Source organism: Ixodes scapularis, unplaced genomic scaffold (assembly GCF_016920785.2).
Source record: "Ixodes scapularis isolate PalLabHiFi unplaced genomic scaffold, ASM1692078v2 PGA_scaffold2__306_contigs__length_199485367, whole genome shotgun sequence".
NCBI classification, from domain to species: domain Eukaryota; kingdom Metazoa; phylum Arthropoda; class Arachnida; order Ixodida; family Ixodidae; genus Ixodes; species Ixodes scapularis.
The window spans coordinates 92,775,715-92,800,712 of record NW_024609857.1 but is presented as its reverse complement, the minus strand read 5'-3'; the positions used below and the strand labels follow the sequence as shown (position 1 = coordinate 92,800,712).

Sequence of the window (24,998 nt, the reverse complement as noted above, 5' to 3'; positions counted from 1 at the left end):
GCTATGCACGTCTCCAGCGTCGCTTGGAGTTTGTTGTAGTTGCTGCTTTGCGTAAATGCCCTCCTTTCAATCTTTCTGGTCGCAGCTTTAGTTGGATACCATGTACCGCATCTCACGGACGCATTTTCCAACACCAACTCGGCGTACAAACGAACCACAACGCGCTATACGGTTGCCAAATATTGCGCTGTTACAAATCTCAACAAGGATCGCACAGTGCATATTTTGTATTCGTTTGTACTTTCATTACGCGTATGCAACCATCACATGTATCTAGGAAAAAATAAATGTCTTCCCGAGCTGGATAATTCTCGCAGGAGTAAGAAGAGCGCGGCGACCTGTCATTAGTGAACTTTTCCTTATTTGAGTGTCAGCCAAGCAGTTTTCTTGTTTTTTTTTCTTTTTAGGGAGAAAGTTGTTGCTTCAGGACGTGAGAGGTACCGGAAGACAGAGCAGAGCTATAAGAAAGGAACTCTACGGAAGCCGAAGTGTGGTGGTCGACGTAGAACCAAGCTGCATATATATGCATCTCCATTTTATGTGTGCCATAAACGAGCGATATTTCTGTTTACCAACAAATATTTAGCACACACACAAAAAAAAAAAAAAAAACGGGGGGGGGGGGGGGGGGCATATTTTGGTTTTAGCGTCCGTTCGGGATTTTACGCAGACGCGTAGTTAGACAATAGCAGCTTTGCAAGAACATACAGAATAGCTAATGAACATTTGGAACTAGTACGCGAAACAAAGCTAAATTTCCTCGGGTGTACAAAAATTCGTGCTTACGTCGAGCACCACTCGGAGATTTCGGAAGCGTTCTTCTTCTATTTTTTTTTTTTTCAATTTTATTAAAACGTGATTGAGTTTTTTTTTTTTTAAATTAGTATTATTTTCTTGACAAGTTCGAAGTCATGGCGGAACTTAGGGTGCAGACCACGTGACAGTGCAAAGGCGGTAGACAGAGTGTTGAATTTTTGTGACATACGGAATGTCCATCGATTGAGTTGTTGGTTGTAGAGTTCGTGTTCGAGTAAGCTCTCAGTAGTCGTGCATGGATAGTTCGTCGTTGTAGCGTGTCCGTCTGTCTCCCCCCGCCCTCCCCCTTCAAACGACGTCGACTGAGTATAGGAGCGACGAAAAGACGACTTTGGGTTGACCTAAGCAAGGAACGAAATGGTCTGTCCCTGTGCGAAGACAAAGAACGCTTCGAGGACGTGAGAACGTGCGTACTTTTCGCGGGGTTTCTATTAAATCACGAACAAGAAGTATTCGCGCTCTTATTGCAGTGTTTATACAAGTATCGATGAATGGGGAAAGTATTGTTATATTTCAGGGTTGAGAAGAAAAAAAAGTAGCAAAAATGCTTTAATATTTTGCCGTCCTGGTCAACTTAGGGTTTTGTTTTCTCTTTCATGGAAAGGTACACAACTTGTTTTTAAGTATTGCTTACATGTGAGAGTAAGCGTTATGGTATTAGGAAGTTGGTCTAGTTTTTCATTTTGTAAAAATATGTTTCTGAGCTTGCATCACGCAGCTGCATGGGCGCTCTTTGGTAGTTGAAGAGGAGTGCAGTTATACTGCGATGTTTCATTTTGCTTTGATTTTTTCAGTGGGGCATGTTTAAAATTTCCAAATTTAAATATATATATATATATATATATATATATATGTAGAGAGAGAGAGAGAGAGAAAGAGATTTGGAAATATTTGACGAATTAGCTTTAATTTTGATTGTATTAATTCTTAGTGCGCGCACTAGATAGTTTGATTAACGTTCAGCGGCAACAACAAAATAATTACTTCAAACTTTACATCGAAACGGACGTTGTGGACAGGTTGAATTCTAATGAGTGTCTCCACTTTTAACACAGCCCACCTACTTTCTGAACCAGTCGCCTGTTGATGTATCTACCAAGTCCTTACGAACAAAAACGTATTTGAAACGATTTGCTCAGCATAGCCAGTATTCAACGCTGTGGAATAGAAAATAGCCAAACGCTTCCAAGGTTACTCTGTAGAGAAAGCTTACTCTAGTAACCTCAGTACAAGCCTCTTTGTCTCAAATAGTACCACAACATGTATAGTCTCTCAGCAGTAGTATATGCCTTTTCGGCCTACGAGATTCTCAGATTCTCACCTTGATTACGTAAACTTCCATAGCAGGCGATGTAGTACACTAGGTTTAACGTATTTAAACATTCGATTAGAATATAGTCGAGTTTGGTCGATCAAACCCATTATGATCCAAGAACCGTCTTACGTAAAGAGCAAAATTTAAAGTCAGTGGCCTATATCGCTGTATCTGTTTCTTGTTCTATTCGTTTCACAAGAAGTCGATCTTTTTTAGTGGCAGCGTAGGAGGTCGATGGGTTTCAACTTCAGTGGCTTCCGGCCTGAAGTCTGGTTGTGAGGTAGGCTAGTTTCGGCACCTCATCGAACAGAATGGCGTCCATATGCTTAGAACGCACCGAGATTCGGAGATAAATGACCGACTTCAAAACTTCCTCTCTTCCCATAGTAAAGCTTGGTAACTGCATACACTACACAGTTATCGCTGCTCTCTGGGCGCTGCTCCGCGCTAATAAAACTAGTGATGTCCCAGTTATTTGTGTATAACGACATCAAAAATAGTAACTTCCCTAGCCCCCCAATCCTAAAAACAACAACAACAAAAACGTTTCCAGTTGGCTCGAGACAGTGCCAACTTTTTGTCCTATATAAGTAACCGGCACCGCGCCTACAGTAGCATCCAGATAAACCCGAATAGTGCATTTACGCGTACGCGGTCATCTGCTCAGCTTCCACTTTATAGTCGCTGAATCTTTACTTGTTTTGTTTGCTGACAATTGTTTCGGATCCCTTGTGTCTCGCTAAACTCCGACAGCTTGAGTCGGTTCGTATTTAGAAGAGACCCCGTGGCACTTTGACTCGGGTTGCGATGTGTGCATGTTCTTTTTTTTTCTCTCTTTCCTCATTGCTGTCGAATCTGCCTCTTTTTTATGTGTGTGTGAATCCCAATGCTCAAGTTGACTCGTGTATTTTTTTACAACTCTCACGCCTTTTTGTATAAGAGCCAGCGTGAGACGCTTTGTGTACAAAACCATTTCGTCGGCGGTTCTGGCAGGAAACACGAGCCAAGATGCCGAGATTCCTCCGAGCGAGCCGTTCTGTGTCCCGCGGCGGGTCGCGTTTTTTAAAACTCGCCTCCCGCGCCTCATTTTCGAAAGCTGGTTTGCACCATGCGCAGTGTTGACTTGCCACATTCCACCCAAGCATGTGATGTTCCCTGCGACGCTGTTTTCTCCCGCGGACTTTTGTGTTTTCAGTGTGCATTGGCGCTAGGAAAAGCGCACCGGATGTACCGCTACATTTATGGACTGCACATGCATAATAAACCGAGTTATGCGCGTACCTTGTTTGGGTCTACTTGATTGTTTTTTGTTTTGTTTTTTAGTGTAGTGTACTGTAGTGATGAAAACGAGCCAAACAGGCACGTGCGGCTAAGGCACGCCCAGGGGAACTTCGAGATTCATGTGCAAACCGGTTTCGAGGTTAATAGCGACATTCAACATCTGATTGTTTGGCAGATGCAAATAGCGACGGCGTCCAGCGCGATAAAAGTTGATAATTAATTTCAGTTAACGTTGCCTATAACAAGTACTGTACTAAGGCCGAATTCTTGAGTGAACACGGCACATGTACAAAGGTTCTGGAAGCGACGCCAAGAGATGGCGTTGGCGGATATCACGTATACAGACCTTGGAGCCTGCGTGTTTGGGAGAAGTAGTCGATATTTACCATTTGTTTCCTCGCGCCAAATACAATAGATAATTGACAATGCCTGGCACACCGCCAGAGAAGGTGGAAATTCATACGCTTTCATACGGCTTTTATCGCAGATGCTAGCGCCATCTCCCGCTATGGCGTCCCTCTAATAGTTCCGTCTCCTGCAGATGAAGTAAGTGCCCCGTATTCCTTCGAGTAAACTATCTGCCTCTAGTACCTTACAAGACATGCTAGTTAGTGAGACTGGCCTGTAATTATTAGGCGAGTGCTTATCGCCTGCTTTAAACACAGGTATTACCTTTCCGATTTTCCAGTCATTAGGTAAAACTGAAAAGTCGAGCGATTGTTGAAATAGACATGTATTATGAAAGTGTACTGATTTGTTGCTTCTCAAGTTTTTGAGTTTATTTCGTCTGTACCAGCGGATGAAGACAGCTTAAGGCCGTGTACAAGTTCTAAACACCATCAGGGTTGATAACAATATGATCCATTAATGAAAAAGCGTTAGATAATAAGCTGGATCTGTATTACCGTGCGGATTAAAAAAAAACACTTCATAAAACCTTCATGAAAGGTTGACGCACACAAATATTCTTCAGTTAGAAATTCATTTACAGTTTTGACTGAAATGAGAGATGACTTATTGCGCCCTGGCACAACATTTCAAAACTGTTGAGGATTATTTAATAACACTGATGGCAAGGTCTGGTTAAAAAAAATTAAGCTTAGCGTTTTTAATTGCATTTTTGTAAGCAACAGCAGTGTCGGCGTATTTCTACCAGCGGACTGGACACAGCGTAGCTTTAAATAAGCTTTTCTTTTTGTTAGAAATTCTTAGGAGCACTCTGTTAAACCATGCTGAACAGGAATTAGAATTATGGTTTTAAAAAGAACATACTTCTAATAGAGGCTGTTCATCGGGTCCGAACTAAAGCAAAAAAAAAAGTGCCCATTGGTGATCGCGCGTTTTACTAACCAGAATGAGCGCAATGCGTGGCTTCAGAACAAGCCGAAGTTAAGAGCGGAGCATGTGCAGATAATGTGCATCTTCAAGATAACATGACTGCGTCAGACAGGAAGCTTTTCTTACAATGTCAAGATCAATCAGACTTCGAAAGTAATCTGTTACAAGTAACGGATTATTTGTAATTCGTTATCTTTTAAGTAATTTCGTAATTACCACGTACTTTTCTTCGGAAATAATTTGTAATGTAATTTCGTTAAAAAATATTGGTAACGGATTACTTTAATTACTCGTTACTTTTTAAAAATATAAGCATAATACAGTAACTGGAGCAATACGAGCAGGACATTCAGCTCCATAAAGAGAGCAAGTTCAACAATATAGAAAACATCAGGAAGGAGAGAATAGCCGAAAAAAAAACACGATTTTTTGTATGACCGGCCACTAGAACCACTAGAAAAACGGGCAAGGGATGCACAAATATACGAAAGACAAAGATGAAGTAAGGCAACGCCGAGTAGGCTTCCGTTCTTCTCCCGGGCGGAAAAAAGCTCTTCGCGTTTTTTTTTTTTTTTCTTTTGCACCAACCAGTTCATCCTTTTTATCTTCTTTGACGTCTGCCGCCACCTGCACAGACATCAAACGCGGGTCCGTACCCCCTCGATTCGTGGGTTCACAACTCGCGTAACAGACGATGTAGCCTCGCGCGAGGGGGTCGAATGTTCTTTGTCTTTGAAGTGCGCTACTTTATTCTAGAACACTCTTGAGACACGGTTGAAAAGCGCCCGGCACGAGGCTAAGAGCATCGTCTTCGAGGGTACGGACGATACTTCTTTTGGTTTACAGTACTTGTCTGGGCGTGGTGGTCGAGTCCACTCCTCAGTCTACAGTTAACTGTCAACACAAAAGGGAGGGGGGGGGGGGGGGGGGCAGGCCATCTAAGAACAAAGAATTACACCACTTTTACGCGTTCTTTCTTTCTGTCAGCACGATAGAGAGAAAGAACGCGTAAAAGTGGTGTGATCCTTTATTGCTCTGTGAGACCGATGGCCGCCGCTTCTCTCGCACTCTATGCCCCTCCCCTCCCCCTGCCTCCACGAAAATTGGTATGAAAGTGAGAACCGATGAACTATCGATAACCCGTAACCGCCACTTTTCCTCTGACTGGTCGATCTTTCGGTCATAAAGTGTACGTCGTCTCCATGGCCATCTCTTACTGAGATGTTCAAAGTTCAGGACATTAAGGAGAACGGAAACCTAAAGTTCCAGTGCATACTAATTGCTTGCCAAAAAAAAAAAAAAGACACATTGTCATCAGCAAGAACAACAAACTCTAACCTACGGAAACACATCAAGGTAATCTGGGACACCTGCATTCTGCATTGGCTATACATTGTAACGCTAGAGCCAAGTTTTTCTTTTCTTGTGAATAACAGGCGAAACACCCGAGTCAAAAGGGAGTTTTCGTAAATCGCTTCTTTAGCTCCAAATCTCGTAGCGGAGGTATAGCGCTGCTACTGAACATGCGCACCGCTAGCTTTGTCCACACGATTCCAGGGATATTTTCCGAAGGCCGTAAGCTAGCGCGATGGCGGGTGTGGCTGCAGCTTTCGGTGCCTTGTGAGGTTACAGGTGAATGGAGTGCACCTACACTCTCTCTCTTAAATACAATATTTTATTTCTACAAGGACTACCATAATACGGGCGTGTGAGAAATGAAAAGCAGTGTTGCAGAACATTTGAAAAATATCAAAGTTGTTTCTATTGTTTGCTGGATAAGTGCACGAAAAAAGTAACGTGAATGTAATTTGTAACGTAACGAGTAAAGTAATCCATTACTCTTCAGTGAAAGTAATTTGTAACGGTAATCCATTACATTCGAGGCTCGGTAATTTGTAATTGTAATCCATTACATTTTTCAAGTAACGAGCATAAGTCTGGCCAAGATGAAGGCCAAGTACCTTGGCTACAAGTTTCTGTAGCTCAGAGAAGGATACTCATGTCAGAAAAAAAAAGAAGGCGAAGCAACTATTCGAATCGAGCATGAAGATGTATTCTGATTCCATGGCGCGCCTCCGAGCGGCCACTCCTCAGGTAGCGAACGACTGGATGTTATAGAAAAACTGTACCTTTATATCCACAACAACCACCGTAAAAGACGGTGCTTCGTAGTAGCGCGTTACATGGTGATCCCAGATCGAACGAGTCCAAAACAAAAAAGGAAGAAAAACACACACGGCACAGACTGATGCCAACGCGATGCGGCTAACCCGAGCAAGTCCAAACTCAACTAGATTGCAGTAACAGCACACTCCCTGTCTGGTATCACGAGATACCACTATGACACTATAACGCAACGTTTACAAACTGGAAACGCACTGAAGTTTCGGATCAGTCTTCTCTTGAGATGAGAAGGACAGTCTCAGTGACTGGCCGTCGGAAAGTTTTTAGTTCTCCTCTAGTCGCCGTCTTGATCTCTACTTTCCGTACTTTTCCGTCTGCACTCGGGAAAGTGTTCACAATCACACCCATAGGCCACTCGTTGCGGTGAACCTGTTTGTCCCTTAGGAGCACAATGTCACCTTTCTTGAGATCTCGACGGCTATCCTGCCACTTGCGACGGCTCTGAAGCGTTGTCAGGAACTCACGTCGCCAACGGTGCCAAAAGGAGTCTGCCAACCACTGCACTTGACGCCACTGACCTCTGTAAAGATCCTTGACGTTGAACTCACCGGGTGCTAACGTGTCTCCACCAACCTTCTGGGTAAGGAGTGTAGATGAAGACAAGATGTCCCAGCATTCCGGATCCTTCAAAACAGGAACAAGAGGTCTAGCATTTATGATTGCTGAAACTTCTGCCAAAAATGTCACCAGAACTTCATAGCTGAGACGGCTCGGTCTGTGTTCTAACAACATGGAATCCAAATACGACGTGCGATTCCGATCTTCCGCTTCCAAGCTCCTCCAAAGTGTAAAGAATGAGAAGGGTTGAACACCCAACTGCAATTTTGCCTTGAAAGGAATGCTTGCACTTTGTCGTTGTCGAGAGCACTAGTCCTCAGGTTGAGCTCTGAACACGCTCCGACGAAATCGGTTCCACAGTCGGATCGCAGCTGTTTCGGAGGTCCTCCGAGTGCGAAAAATCTCCTGAGAGCGTTAATAAAACTTGAAGCATCCATGGACTCTATGACTTCGATGTGGACCGCCCGAATGCTCATTCACGTAAACAGCACAGCCCAGCGTTTGCTGCTGGCTTCTCCACATCTAGTTCGACGTGCAGACACGTTCCATGGTCCAAAAACGCCAACCCCCACATATGTGAATGCAGGTTCTGTACTGAGTCGATCAACTGACAGGTCTGCCATCTTCTGGTCCAGCTGTCTTCCTCGCAGTCTGCAGCACATGACACATCCGTGTATGTACGACGCTATGCAGCGTTTTGCTCCGATGGTCCAGAAACCTGCGGCTCTGATTGCTCCCTCAGTACTGTGTCGACCTTGGTGCTTGATCTGCTCATGGTAGTACCTTACGAGCAGCAAGGCGACGTGGTGTTTACCAGGTATGATTAGAGGTCTCCGCTCCTCTTGACTCAGCTGTGCGTTGTTGAGGCGACCACCGATTCTCAGCAAGCCTTTGTCATCAACACAAGGATCCAGTTTCCAAAGTGGACTTGATTTCAGGACTCCTCTCCCCTGTGACAAACACTCGAGCTCATTTGCATATGCTTCTAATTGGACGGAGCGAATGACGAGATTCTTTGCAAGAGACAAATGCTCGACAGATAGCTGTCCTGTTCGAAGGCAGCCGCGTGGTAGGTCAGCTTCCTCGGCACGAGAAGGGCGCCGAAAGTTGCCAGCAGCACGTATGAGGTATGCCACTGCACGCATCAGTCTAGGCCAGCTTGAAAAATGACTGAAACGATTAGTCCCAAGTCCATTTGTGGTCACACTGGTGGCTGAGACGCTTGCTTCGGGCCGGATTTTGGCATCAGTGTTTGGGTCTATCAGCTCAAACTCGTTCTGTAAGACGCATGAAAACTCTTTTTGACGGTTTAAGAACTCTGGACCAGTCAGCCAAGCCGTCTCCCGCAGCCGGGCTGCTGGCACGAATCTTGTAGCAAGGTCTGCAGGATTTGCATCGGTCCGAACGTAGCGCGATTGTTCTGGTTGTGTAAATTTTCTGATGCTTTCAACCCTGTTGCCGACATACACGTAAAATTTCCTTGTTTGGTTGTGTATGTAGCCCAAAACCACCTTGCTGTCGGTGTAGAAGTGCACCACATCTAGTTGTGTGTCTATTTCTTTCTGAATGAGCTCTGCCAGCTCCACAGCCAGCACCGCACCGCACAGTTCGAGCCTTGGAATGGTGTGTTGTGGACGTGGTGCTAGCTTAGCTTTTCCCATTATAAAGCCGACATGACGCGCACCATCCGAGTCTGCGGTTCTCAGATACGCCACAGCTGCTACAGCCTTGGTCGAGGCGTCTGAGATGTACACTTCCTTCTGCTGAGCCGTGCTAAGTGAAACGGCCGCATAAGTGCGAGGCACTTCTAGCTGCTCGAAAGCCTGAAGGGAATCCTTCCAGTTCTCCCAGCTGTATGTACAGCTGGGAGAACTGGAAGAACTGGAAGAACTGGAACTTTTTATACAGCCTAGAAGTTGGTCTGCCTCAACGGGCGACGAGTCTCCCAGCTGTAGATGAGAGATTTAGCCAGTGCAGTACAACCGCTAGCCCGGGGTCTTTAGCGTGCACCACACAGCAGTGATACACGACCGCGCGCCGGTGCGATGCTCATCCAGATCGAAACGGGCAGGGGTGGGGATGGAACCCAGGATCAGAGACTCAAACCGTAACCGTAACTGAAACCGAAAACCATATAGGAACGAAATTTTGTCAGTAACCGTAACCAAAACGAAACCGTTATTTGAAATTTATAAAAACCGTAACCGTAACCGTAACCGTCAATGATTTACCGGTAACCGGTTTTAACCGATATTAACCGAAAAAAAAAGGTTTTCTCAAGTATGACCTGCTGGACGGATCCTGAAATGTCGTGGCCATTTGACAGCGGTACAGTCAGCGAGTGGTGCATTTAGTAATACATTTCTGTTCAATCAAATTTTAGGATTAAGAATACTTAGTTGGAATCAGTAATCGAGCTTATGATAAAAAAGTCTACTTCTAAAGCTCCCACACTCCTACATCGCTACATGTATTCAGTACGTGTCGCCTTCAGGGTATTAACTAATAAGTTAGAATTCTCAGATGTGCATCCAACTTGGTTCTATCAAAACCACCGATGTTCCTGTCATGCAGAAGCCAGTATGAAGAAACGAGGTAAATAGACCATCATGCATAGCTGGCGGAAGAGAAAACCTGATATTCATTCACTTTGAAACGAGTCCCGAGTGACGATTTTGAAACAACACAGAACGAAAAAAATGCCAGAGGCGTTTTTCGATCATTGGCGTTTTGGATGATATATATATATATATATATATATATATATATATATATATATATATATATATATATATATATATATATATATATATATATATATATATATATATATTTATATATATGTGTGTGTGTGTGCTCGGGCTCAGAGTGGCGGAAGGAATAAAAAAAAGTCCAAAAAGTTTCCGAGCTTTTTTTTTTTTTTTTTTTTTCTCGTGTTTATACTTTTTTTCGAACCGGGTGGCAGCCGCTGGCATTGCCACGCATCTCAGCATGACAAGAAAAAAAGCCATGGGGAAGGATGCCTCGTCTTCGAACGCGGCAACGTACTTGGCGGCCGATGACGGAGCTTCCCTCGTCCAACAAAGAGGAAATGCCATTTCTGCCTCCTTCGCCTCAACCTCGGGAGCTGCCCTGCTTCCGATCGTCGATGGCGAGGCCGGTCTCGCCCCACACGGCCAGCAGTCTCAGCAGTCCCTGTCGCAGAACTCTAAACGCGACCTATTCGAACGTCAGCACGGTGAGCTCGAACATCCACAGACGCGCCAAGAGATTGCATCCAGCATCGCCGGAGCCCTTCCCTGCTTCCGCCGGAGGTATGGCTTCTACGGGAATCATTTCTACCACAGCCACCAACACTATCCGACTACCTTGGGTGGAGCCCCCACTGCCCATTCCCGGAGCGAAGGTCCGTCAGGCCTACGACATTCTGCGCGACTTCGCTGGGAACACCAGAAGGTTGTCCACAAAATATGTCCACGAGATCCGGCATCTTTACCCGTATCGGTTCTACTGGGGTATGCCGTGCTCCCCGAACACCAGTACCTCATTTTCGATAAACGAATTCTTCCACGTCGTCGCGAGAGGGAACTGGAGGGCGGCTATCCTATCCCAGACGTCCAGGTTCGAGTCTGAGGTTTTCAGAGAGCTCCCCGACCAGCTACCCAACCAGCCTCGACGCGACGCACGTCTCGTGCTCCCGCGAACACCAGCTACCGCCCAGGCACCTAGTCCAAGAGGCCCTCTAATGCTAAGTGAGTCCGGCAGCTACTCTGGGTCTTCGAGACCCACCAGTGCCGACATCGACGGCACGGTCGTCTCCTCGACGCTCCTGGACGTTTTCCCGGGCGATGACGTTCTCGCCCATGCATTTTGCGAGGCTGGCGTCTCGGCCGACCTTGCCCGTGCTTGATCTTGGACCGAAGAAAACGACCCATTGGATCCGGACTCGACGGCCACCACCGCCGAGCGAATCCTGGAGTGGCTCAGCAGGACCCGCAGTGTCATCGAGCCCCACGCCGATGACGACTCCTTCGACACTTACGATGGCGAGGAGAAAAAAATGAAGGCCGTTTACAACTCACTGTAACGCCGAATTGGAGCGCAGCTCTTGAGGAGGAGTAGGGGAGGGTACTGAGGGGGGGGGGTCACGTGACCTCGGGTGGTCACATGACCTGAGGGGAGTCAAGTGACCTGGGCGGTCACGTGAACTCAGGGGGTCACGTGACCTCGGAGGGGGGAGGTCACGTGCCCTCGGGGGGGGGGGGGGGGGGGGAGTCACGTGACCTCCCCCTCGGGTCACGTGACTTCGGCGGGGGGAGGTCACGTGACCTCCCCCCCACCCCACCCTCCGAGGTCACCGAAGGTACCCGAGGTTCTCCCGAAAGAACCCGAAGTCCTCCTGAGGTCTTCCCGAGGGATCCCGAGGACCTCCCGAAGAAACCCGAGGTCCTCCCGAGCTCCTCGGGGGGGGGGGGGGGGGGGGGGGGGGGGGGGTCACGTGACCTGGGGGGGAGTGAGGTGACTCCCCCCCCCCCCCCCCCCCGAGGTCGCCGAGGGTACCCGAGGTCCTCCCGAAGGAACCCGAAGTCCTCCCGAGGTCCTCCCGAAGGAACCCGAGGTCCTCCCGAAAAAACCCGAGGTCCTCCCGAGCTCCTCGGAGGGGGGTCGCGGTTACGCCGACGCCGCTCAAGCCGGAAACGGGCGCCTAAGAGCTGCGCTCTAAAACCACACCAACACAAAGGAACACACTACAGACAAACAAAGCGACGTCGGAGACTCCGAGTAGGACCTGGGTGGTACCACCTACAAGTCGAAAGCGACGGGACCTCCGCCTCTAGTCCACCCAACCCAGCAGGCACCTTAAGTCGACTAGGCAGTATTTAGTGAGGCATGTAGCTTTCATGGGCCGCCCATGAAACACGAGGGCTTCTTGCTTCACGGCCCGCCCCCCTCTCCCTGACCAGCTCCCCACGATCGATGCCGCCGTAAACAACATGTTGGCGGCATCATCGAACGCTCCTCACGTGGTCCGTACCTCAACCCCGTCTTCCTCGTATCCAAGTCAGTCACCAAGTCCCGCTTTGTCTTAAACTGCGCAGAACTTACTCATTACCTCCAGACACCTCAGTTCCGCCTTAATACGCTACCCCAGGCCATCACAGTAAACCCCCTCCCGCCCCAAGCGTATATGGTGAAGCACGACCTAGCCGAGGTCTGTTGCAATATCACGCTTCATCCCTCCTCCCGTAACCTGACCACATTTAGAGTAGGCCGCCGTTACTGCCGTTTTGGCCGTATATGCCCTTCGTTATACGCCCGGCGCCGTTTTACTTGCAGCTCTCGGCAACAGCCATTGCCAGGGAAATGCGCGCGAGTGGACTCTCGGCTTCTTCTCACATAGACAACTTCTTGTGCGCCCATCCCGACCCAGGCAAGTTGGCGTCTATGGTGCGCCTCCTCGTGGAGGACTAGCTGCGTCCGGGATTTCAATTAAAACTAAGCGACACGAGCAGAGCCCACGCGACGCATGGCTCTTCTTGGGTTCAGGCTCGACACAGCCAATGACACCATTTCGCAGACGCCAGAACGGCTTCGAGCCATTCCTCGTGTCTGTCGCTCGCTGGAGCATCTGCTTCCCCTCAAGGCGCTCCAAGGGCGGCGGGCTACTTGGGATTTTACTTTTCTCTCTACACACACAGCGAAAAAGTACACCCCTGGACGTGTAAACCGTTGTCCCAGGGCGGACTCCCCAAATGGTGTTCGTTTTACACGCGAGGCTCGGTGTATTTCGTTTGCACCCGAGGTCTCGTGTAAAATGAACATCTTTGAACGTGTACTTCGTTCTGCGATCACACGTCTAGGGGTGTTTTTTTTACAATGGCGGCCGTTTGACGCAAGACGGGTTCTACGAGCGAGGCCCAGCGCTTTACACGGCTTTTCGCCGCAGCGAAAGCGTAGTTTGCACGTGTTCGTTCGTAATCGTCCATACGTGCTGAACTACCGCAAGCATTCACCCCCAAGCGCCGACGCCGTATCCATTACGGCGATTACGCGACACTGGGAGCGACCATCGACTGCATCCAGCAGCGTGCTTCCCCATCGAGCAGGTCTCGTTCGCGTGGCGGTTCAGCCGATCGCCGAGGCCTCAAGCCGGTTGCATTGTCACCGACGCCGGGTAATTTCCACAGCAGTTATCTTTTCGCGACCACAGACATGAACTTTATTGAAAAAGCCCGTTTGCCGCGAGCGACGACGAATAGCCCCGACACCGACCCTACCCGACCGGCGTTACCGACGTCCCGCTCACCTCTTTACCGCCAGCAAAGTTGTACGCGACGTTTCGACGTATCCACTCATATCTCGTGTGTACGCAAATTTTGCGGCTTTCCGGGTACGAATCGGCTACCGAAACGGCCAGCGAACGAAGACGAACTGAACGCCGGCGCTATGCGCCATTTAAACACGCGGTTACTTTTCTACTAGACTGTAGCTATGTGGTGTGGTTCCTTACACATAAATGGACTACGTACAAACAAAGCTAAAATAAAATTGGGCGGCTGCTTGCGCCACCTAGTGAGTATGCGGAAAACTACAAAATGAAGGACATTTCGGCATTTGAGGAAGTGACACGGTGACACGCTCGAACACGGACGGCAGCATACCAACACATACATCACATCACATCACATACCACAAGATCAACATACAAGCATCTACATACACAAACAACGAACAGAGACACTGACAACCCGACACTCCTTTTTTTTTTTTTTTTTCTTTATTGCCGTTTTTACAAGTCACTCACTGCGTACATGTCTGAGGTAGTAAAACAGCAGAAATGACAGTGTTACTTTCTACCAGCCGGCCTTTGGGCTAGTAGAATAAATTAAAATGATTTCAAATGCCTAACGGTTTCCGCACATTGAATCCAATCTGGCACGCAGCTCTGTGCCTTGTGTACTTCTACAATCAAGGCAAGACTCTCGCCGAAATATTCCCGAGCCTCACGCGCGTCGATATCGGCATGGCGCGTAGCCATCCGAGACCGCCAAATACTATGCAGGCCCAGTAACATAATCATATCAAAGGGCACGCCGTCCTCGTTTTCAACTGGAAGGTATCTAATTCCCTGCATGTCTAACGGAAAATCCTTCTTCAGGGTGCGTTGGAGGACATCCCAGAAGAAGACGCCATCCCAGCACTCCAGGAATACATGCTCGATTGTCTCGGGCTTTTTACACAAAAAACAGTGGTCGCCCCACGGGACGAATAGTCCCTTTTCTTTCATCCATGTCTTTACAGTTAAGGTGCCGGTGTGTAATTTGAAAAAGAATGACTTAACACCAGGCGGGACGAGCATTCTCTTAACGCGCTTTAAGACATCCTGTCCCGGGCCCGCACAATACAAGCTTCTATACAAAGGTACGGGAAAGAAAACGCCACATAGATCTCTATACAACTTTTTTCTGGATACTTGGCTCAAATACTCAAAAGAAAACCTGGCTGCCAAAAATTTACTTGAAAAGACAACTTCCTTGAGATATCCGTGGATGCCGCCTGGCACCCATGCCGAGGAAACGATAAACTCAGGCATATGTCTGCACAGTCTCACCTGGTAGACTGTTCGTAGAAACGGGTCACTGACATCCCGTAAGTAAATAAAACGATTCACGACTTGGCGCAAAAATAAATGTGACAATCCTAGTCCACCATCGCGGACGCGCCGAAAGAGGTTCATACGACTCGTCCGTTCAAATGACGAGCCCCAAATAAAAACAGCAAAGACGCGGTGAATTTTTTGAACATTAACTCGGGAGCAATGCAATACCTGTAGCACGTACCACAGTTTGCTAACAAGAAACAAATTGCACACTGTGGCACGGGCAAAAATAGACAATTCCCAACCTCTCCAGCCCTCCACTCTCTCGCGCAGTTCTAGCGCCCGCCTGCGCCAATAAGGCTCACTGTCGCTGTAATTCTCCAGAGGTACGCCCAAATAGTTCACAGGAGTTGTTGACCACCTTATATTTTGAAACACACTGGGAGTGGAAAACCAGCGACCATGCCAAAAACCCAAACACTTATTCCAGTTCACGGCACTTCCACCAACAGCACAAAAACGTTTAACTATGTTCACAACTTCAACTATGCTTTCTTGATTCGTGCAAAACACAGCGATATCGTCAGCGTAAGCTAAAATACGTACTTCAGATGCAAAAAGATTAAACCCGCGGATACTGTTGCTTCTAATGATGCTCAAGCAAAACGATTCTATGTAAATGCAAAAAAGGAGAGGTGAAAGAGGACATCCTTGGCGTACGGAACGCTCTACTTTGATGCGCTTTCCAACCGACCGATTTACTATAAGACTGGTGGTACAACCGCTGTACGCCATTCGCACACCTTCTCGTAAAACTGAACCGACATTTACATGGTCTAAAACAGTTAACATAAGATCATGCGGTACCCGATCGAAAGCTTTTTCGAGGTCAATTTGTAGCATGGCTACACCCCTATTCATGACATCACTACACTCCAGCACGTTCCGAGCCTTTTGAATATTTGTAAAAATAGTTCTTCCCTTTATCCCGCACGTTTGGTGGGGACCAACTAGTTCTGTTATTACCGATTGCAGTCGTCTGGCCAGAATTTTCATTAGTACTTTATAGTCGATATTAGTTAAACTTATGGGGCGATAAGCTGTGACCTGTCTTAGTTTGATTTCGTCTTCTGTTTTGGGAATCAACACAGTGTGCGACGACAAAAACGTAGGTGGTAGGACATTTAGTTCAAATGATTCGTTGAAAACGTTAGTTAAGATAGGCGAAATCTCATGTTTAAACGCCTTATAAAATGCGGCGCTTAGCCCGTCAGGACCCGGGGACTTTCCCGGGTTCAGTGCCTCGATTGCTATTTTAACCTCCTCGTCTGTGAAGGGTTCCTCCAATACTTCCCTTGTTCCGTCGTCAAGACGGGGCATACATGACAAAAATTCATTTTTAAAACACTCTGTCTGAACAGAGGTATGAGCAAACAGCGTACTGTAATAGTCATAAAAGGCACGCTCTATCTCTGACCCTTCCCTGCTAACTACCCCACCATATTCTATTTCAACTATCTCGTTTCGGCGCGCGTTCCTTTTTTCAAGGCCTAGGGCACGCTTAGTGGGCGTCTCCCCAGCCATCAGCCTACCAGCCCGCGCTCGAACCAAAGCTCCGCGATAACGCTCTCTGTCTATAAGTTCAAGCTTTGCCTTCAAAGTACAGATGTCATCTCTGAATGTACCCGGCATTTTGCCATCTTCCCTAATCAGCGTTTGCAAGCTGCATCGCAGCAACGTTTCGTTTCTTTTCTCTTCATTTTGAATTGCGCTCGCTCTTTCTAGTGCTTTTATCTTTATTTCCTGCTTAAAAAGTTCCCATTTCGTCCCATATTCCGATTTTTGCCCATTCTCTACTTTATCCAAAGAAGCCTGAACTTGGGCTCTAAAAACTTCGTCCTCCAAAAGCTTGGAGTTGAATTTCCATAACTCCCAGCTAAACGAATTTTTCTTTTCCTTGTGACCATTAATGCAAGCAGAAACCAGACAATGATCGCTGAAAGACACCGCGCGTACACTGTACTCGCAACACAAAGGAAGCAGCTCCAACGAAACATACAGTCTATCCAAGCGGGCATGACTCGACCCTTGAAAATGGGTAAACTTCACCTCCCGCCCGCTTCTGAGGCATTCACCGACGTCGTCGAGGCCACACTCATTAACTGTGGCACTCAGACTCGCGGTGCTCGAATCACTATAGGCAGTGGAACTGGTCTTGTCGCCCGAAGAACAAACACAATTAAAATCCCCCAGAAAAATAAGAAGCCGATCGCAGTTGCAGTAATGGCGAATGCCGTCAAAAAAGATGCGCCTTTCTTCAACTCTAGTTGGGGCATACACACAGATAACACGCCATTCGAAGGAAGAAAAACTTAAATCACACACTACAAAACGGCCCGACGCGCACGAAGTCACGGACTGAACTGTAGCTCCTAAGCAATGACGTATAAGCAAAAAACACCCTGCCGACGTACCCACCGCATGGCTGACACAGACGTCGTATCGCGCCGTGAAGAGCCTTACCATAATGTCAGTCTGCTCCACGCTCTCTATTTTAGTCTCCTGCACGGCGACAATGTCCAGGTCATGCTCCGTCACGAGGCGGTAAAGTTGGTTCTGTCTCCGCCTCGCTGAGAGCCCACGTACGTTTAAGGTCGCAAATCGCAATGGCCTTTCTAACGTCACCATCGACTAGTAGAGGGTGGACATACGACGCTTACCCATATCAGCCAGCGTCGTGCCGAGCGTTCCAATTCAGCTGTCGGTTACGTAGCCTGCCCGTCACCGCGTGTAAGCGACGACGAACGGGCTTTGCTAGCGACACGTTTCCCCCTCCCACCGACGGTCTTCCACTGCTTGTCCAGCTGGCTGAGCTGCTGCTCCTGCGATGCGCCGCTGACCTCGTCATGTCGACGCTTTGCCGCCGCCACGTCAAAGTCCATCTGGTCCTTCTCCGAGGGAGGGCCGTCCTCTCCTCGTGCGGGAACGGGGTCCCCGACCTTGACGATGGCCTTGGTCACCGGCTCCTGTTGGGCAGCCGAAACGGAGGACGCCCGTTTCGGGAGCTCCTCGGGCTCGCGACTTTCCACAGCAACAGCAACGGCTTTTCTCGGAACTTCGGCCTTGACCTCTGTGGCCTCCGAGGCCGCGGCACGTTCCGCTTCTTCCTCGTCCATGAGGAGCTCGTTGTTGTCTCCTCCGTCGGTGCCTTTTCCAACTGCCCGAGCGTACGACCGGGTGCAATCGGCCTGCACGTGCCCGAAGGCACGGCATTCGCTGCACCTGGGGACTCGGCAGTCCTTCCGGATATGCCCCGTGGTGTAGCATCTGAGACAGATCGGCGGGCGGCCGGGGACTACCACGAGAACATTGCCGCCGCCGAGGCGTAGCTGGTGCGGGATGCGGTCTATCGTGACACCATCGCGCAGCACCAAGCGGACGAGACGGGTCGTCGACTCGGCGTGCTCGAAGCCCGGGACCCTCCACTTTTCGCTGGTCACCTCCTTCACGACGCCAAACTCCGCAAAAGCTCGGCGTATGGCGTCACTGGTAACGTCGAAAGACACCCAGTGCAGTTTCACGCGAAGCTCGTGCCTTACGGGGTCGATGACAAGGCACGTCTTCTCCTTAATGATGAGCTGCCCGGCTTCGAGAAGCTTCTTTTTCGCCTCGTCCGACCGCATGTTGAGGAGCCACACGTGCGACATTTGGTACGCACCTATAGTTCCCACGTCCTGGATGACTCCGGCGTTGTTCAGCGGCTGCCGAAAGTCCTCGATCTTGTAGGGTCGACCGGCGATGTCGCAGTGCAGAATCACTGCACGCTTCATCGCCTCTCCGGAAGGCAGCGAAGGCAAAACAATACGATAGTCCGAACTGGCAGCCATATTGCCGATAACCGAGTCACCGCGGCCCGAGGGGGCCGTTGTCGCAGCTCCGTGGGAGCCAGCCATTCCTACGTCCGTACTCGACGAGCGCCGGAGAAAGAATGACAACCCGACACTCCTACTCGGCTACGAGAGAAACCCACTCGGTATATATAGCAGACTTTTTGTTTCAAACGAAGGTCCGGTGACCCCCCCTGTATTTTACATGAACGTAACGATATTACACAATTATTACTCATATAGTACGGCGACATAAATATAATTTGGGAAGGTACACATTTCTCTTAGTCTACATTATAGCTAAAAGACACCCTATATTTTAAAAAAAATGTTTCGAGCTAGCCAAAATGTAGCAAAATCTGGTTTCGTTTTCGGAAGTTCGAGCGCTCAAAGCTGGAATGCGCTAGCGAAGTGTGTGCTTGCTTCTGTCAAACTATAATCCGTTGTATGACGCTCTCAAATCTGCTGGATGCAGCCCCCGTCTTGGTTTAGGGTTTGATTTACACGCGCTCCCGTGGAAATGAAATTATGCGCGCTCGAGTCGATATTATTGACAGCGTGAAGTATAAACCGAATGTAAACGATTTTGCGAGCGACGAGAACAGCGACGGCGACCCGCTTCGCTGACGCTCGGTCACTCGCGCGACGACGCAAGCCGCATGAAAGCGGAACGATGTTTTCTAGAAATCCAAAAACCGAGTGACGCGGCGAGCGATAGTAAGAAATCTTCGTAATACGTCGCTGACTCGTCGCTGTCGCCGTCGCTCGCTAAATCGCTTTATGCAGTTATACTCACGCTAGTGCCGACCTGCATTACCCGCTGAGCCCAAGCAAGCGATAAGGATATTCAAATATGTCACAACAGTGGCGTGCATTCGCTAAAAAAACATATATCTCAAATTCCTGTAGTTTGACGTCGGGATCCGTTACTTGTTCTGCTGTCACCTTGGCCAAACGGTCACTAAAGAGAAACTAGTCAGTTTGTTTTATCAGAAATTATAAAAACCTTATCTAGCCACTGTTATGCACAAAAGCACTCTGGAATTTCATATAAATAGTTTAGAATAAACTGAACACAATCGGTAACTTAATTTTCCAAGCATAATAATAAAAAAAAATCTTAGAAAACAATGTATTTTTAAGGTGTTTCAAATAAAAAAAATTGAAAAAGGAGCCTTATTTCAGCTGTACTATCACGTAAATACTTTGGGAAAAAAATATTTATTGAGAAGTAGGTTTTGCAATCTCTAATTTGCTTCTTTCAACTTTCCAGTTACTTTATGCATACTTGCAGATTGTATCCTGACAAATCTAGACAAAATTGTATAAAAAGTAACAGTCTATATAAAATTTATAGCTTAATTAAATTCACATTTGTTTGATAATGTTCAATCTTAAATATGAGTTTTAAATTTCACATCTATTATTACAAATGATTGAATTACATGCTGCTTGATGCATGCTGTGCCGCCCCCCCCCCCCCCCCCCCTTTTAAATATATATATCCTGTATATTTGCTGGTTAGTTGTTGTAAACCTCTTAATGTCGTGTTATTTGTTCGTTGTTGTAGGTGTGTGAATGCATATGTTGTACCCGACTCCTACTTGGGCCTTCAATGGCCAGTAGTATCCTCTAAATAAAATTAAAAAAACAAGTGAGCAGTAAAAATCTGGAAGACAAAAGTAAACACAGAGCCGTGCAAAAAGGCATTCAGTATGTGAAACAGATACAGATATGGGCCTCTGGCGGTCCATCGGTTCAGCCTCCACACCGCCTAAAGACGGCAGTGTTGCAATATTACGAACCAGCGCACAGGTAGACAGTTACCAAAAATCCAAACACAAAAAACTCACATCAGCGCTGTGCGAGTGCATATTTTTGTGTATTTGGATTTTGAGTAACTGGTCTACCTGTGCGCTGGTTCGTAATTATGCCGTACCAACTCGCCCAATCTGCCGTATTAATAGTGTTGCAAAATACTTAGATCAACTATAATGCTAATGACTGCAGTGTATAAAAGCAAGCTACTCGTCGGAACGAGCTTGACGGTACGAGAATAAAGAGAATGTTTTCGCAGTTAAACTCAGAGTCTGTCGCACCGTCTCTTCCGTCCTCAAGATCGAAAGTGCTACAGATTGGTGACCTGGACATGATGATTGACTCCGAGCACCTGCTATCCAGGGGAATGTTCTTCGTGGCCAAGGGCACGGCAATGGCTCTGCCTTTTCGGACGAAAATGCAGTAGGCACATATTCAACTTTCTCAGCCTCCACATCTGCAGCGCCTCCGCAACCACCTCTGCTCTGTCGCATCTAGCACCGGCATCTCCCAGCAATGGGCTGCGACCACCTTGCTTGCCCCACCGGCTTGGCAAGTGAATATTCATTGACATCTTCACACTGTTCACAAGGCATGTTGCTAGCCGACCAGGGTCTCCTCATCGTTGCCATGTCAGGCATTCGCTCTCAGTTCGGTTCCTCATCTTAGGGGATGTTGCATCGGCCCCGCAGTCGGCCGGCATCCCCCTTTCAGTCCGAGGCTGTACACTCCAAACTGATCGAGCCGGACTGAAAGCACGACAGGGTCGATTTCCCCCGTCTGCTGCCTCATTTCCTGACCTCGGCGTCAACTACCATGCACGGCTTCCAAACGCTCTCTTTCCTGCTCTCTAGTATGTCATCCTGCTTGCGGTACATGTCAACAGCAACGACACCTCTCTGGAGCCGCAATCACTTCAACAAAATCGTGCCATTCCTCACAGTGCAGAGCTGAGGGCGATAGCTCTGCGGCAGTCTATCGGTTCAGCCTTGGCATCGCCAAAGATGACAGTGCTACTCATACTCGTCACCACGAGCTCAACGACATGAGAATAAACAGAATGTTTTTATTGCTCGGAGTCGGTCGCAGCATCTTTTCCGTCCACAACATCGTATACTCTATAGGTAGTAAGCAAGAGACACACTTCAGATGAAAAGAACAAATGCTCAGATCACACATGCCGCGGGTGTCCAAAATTATCCATCATGTTGAATATTGTTTTGGTTTTTTTAATTCTAACAGAAGACAAACATCATTATCGCGCAATCAAAATGAATACTTACGAAACACCTACGTCGCAGTGTAAGTGCTCATCGCTGAGCTGCGGCTGTGGCATATATGTATTTATTTAAAAGTGCACCGATGATAAAACCTTCAGGTTTGGCAACAATACCGAGATTACAACGGTTGTTGTCCATTATAAAATACAAAAGAAATAAAAAATACCGGAAACAATGCAAGGTACAAATCTGCACAACAGGCTTCCGAATTCAACTACTTCGTCGTACTGGAGTTTGTTACAGTAATAACAGCTTTGGATGGGCTGTGAGGACAGCATTCACACTGAACTGGGTGCCTTGGTGACTATCACCAGTGTTGAGGAGTTGCCACTCCAGAGTTGGAACGATTCCGCACTTCCACAACCCTGGAATCGAATGCAAATAAAATGGTGGCAGCACTGGAATGGAATGGGAATGAAATTAGTAGTTACATTTTGCCCAGAATAGAGTAGGAATGGAATAGGCTTTGTTCTAATGCGAGCTGCTTAGATGCCGTCAAAGGGGCTTTCGAAACGGCATTATTGCACTTAGGTAACTGACGGTTTGGTTATCTGACTGCTTATGTTCTTTCGAGGATGAAAGTGGCAACCCCAGTGAAGCAACCCAAACTGTAGAGTTGTAGGCTGACAAGGGCAATTTACTCGATCTTAATCCAGGGAAAGGGTTTTGCACCTCAGCGTTCCGAAAACTACCCGTGCCCAGCACTTTTCAATCTGTGTTGTCACGTGACACGACCCACCGGAGTAACTCGGATCTATTTGGGTAAGATTTGGAACACAGCCAAAGTGTCGTTCCTGGTGCTGCGAGATACAACCATAGGGCGGTTGGGACCATGTGTGATTACAGCACCAGTTGCAGGCCACCAGGCAGGGACAATGTCACACCGCCCGCACTTCGTTAATACACGTGACTCCTCACTTATTATGTATCTCGTAAAAGTGGAGGACATATACGGTTCTTTTGTGGAAAAGATGGGCGACTTAGTTTTCCTTTCTGTTACGAGGCTTTTACACCTGGTGGTGCGATCAATATCTGCAGTGCCCCCATACCAATTGCCACTAGTGCTATGTGCGACCAAAGCTCAACTTAGTAAAATCAATGATTGCAGGTAGGGTTTTGAATTTTGCAGTTGTCTACGCATTTCACAACGCCAGCTTTACGCCGACGTTATTTTCCGGTAACTTAGTACTAGCTGTCAAGTGCCATTTTCACAATTGGGAGGGATTGAGAGGAATGGAATGCAGCAGTTCAGCCATTCCAGGAGTGGGAATGGGCCCAGTTTTTCCTTTCCAGGAGTTCAAAGGAATGGAATTGGTGTTAGAAAATTCCAATTCTCTGCAATGGAGTTGGGTGGAATGGGGAATCTTTTGTTTGTTTGCACGCCTAGAATGTTTGAGATGACTCGAGAATCTTGTTTGTTCGAGCTCGGAACCTTCTAGATACCTACGGGCTTACAAAAAGAGCTTTGCATGGCTGCTCGAGTCAGTCGTCCTTTTGTCGCTGTCAAAGTATGTGCGGTCTTTGTTACTTTATGTTTCTCGGCACAAGTTCGCTGCATTTAACATTGATCTGAAGTTTTATTAATCAAGTTTGTTTTTGTTCATGACATATTGGTGGATGTGCAGGGTAACGCAGTCTATGCCCATAAAGCGTACCATCTGTGAACACGATAACTCTGAAGACGACGATCGTGAAGGCGACGTCCTTGAAATCATCCGAGGACGACTCCAACTCTGACACCAACGACGACCTCAACTATGGCCTCGGAAGCGACCCGGACAATGAACTTGACAAAGCCCCTGGCTACCACACTTAGACGAAAACATCATGACGACTTCTACGCTGATGATGAAACGGACGACAACTCCAAAGACCAAACCCGGCTACAATGTCAACAACCAACCTGACAACGGCCTCGATGACAAACAGTCTTCAACCGTGGTGACGAGACTGATGACGACACTGATGATGACCCAGGCGAAGACTCAAACAATTTCATGGAAGACGATCCCGACTACGGCTTTGACAGTTATCCAAGGGCAATCTGGACAATGACTTTAAAGGGCAACTCCGGCCAAAACTCGAAATTAAAGAAATTACTGGTATCGCTGTAGTGACACAAAATACGACCCCAGCCAAAATATTACGTCCGTGGGATGCCGCATTCTCAACTAATGCTGATAATAAAAATGTGACCCGCCGCGAGCCGCTGCACCTTAGCGGTCAGCTAGCGGGTTGCCGATCACTAAAGCAACATTGGGCCGTGACGTCAGTATCGTTCTTTTTTTCCTCCAAGCGTTACGCGGAGTGCGCTTCTTTGAGCCGCTACCACCGCTACTTGGACTTGTGATTGTCATGTTTAGCCATTGCTTTTATCTGTAGCCCGTGTAGCTTCGGTATAGCCTTTTGTTTATTTGCTTGTGAGGACTCAAAGACTGGTTTTAGCGAGCAACTCGTAGCGCCCAAGACTGCCCAGCTGTTCCTCGAAGGATGCCGAGTAGAACTTGTAGTGCTGTGGGCTGCTCAAACAACCCGCTGCACAACCCGGAGGTGCTTTTTCACAAGTTTCCAACATACCAGAAATTGAAGAAGGTGTGGGTAAACGCTGTTCGACGAGTGGACTTTGGCTTTTACGCGCCCAAGGAAAAAAGAATGCAAAAACAGACATGTACAGCCCTAACGCAGCAGCCCGTGCCGGAAAGCCTCAGAGCTTCGTGTCTGTTACTGACCCGCAGCGCGAAAGCGAGAGGGCACCCAGTACTGTACTTCACTGGCAGCGCGTCGTAGAGCAACGCCGCTCCATCCACGGAGCCCCGATGACAATTTAGGCCTAGCGACAGAGTACGGAAGACTGCACACACGGCGACAGCCGCTGAGTACGGTACTGAACGAGTTCACTCGTTTTCCAGTCGCTACCTTTT

The 24,998-nt window shown here is 47.8% G+C and overlaps 1 pseudogene; it reads left to right on the top strand.

The window, feature by feature from the left end:
- The first annotated feature begins 10,483 nt into the window (after window positions 1-10,483).
- Window positions 10,484-24,998, top strand: part of LOC121836551 — a 39,017-nt pseudogene continuing 24,502 nt past the window's right edge.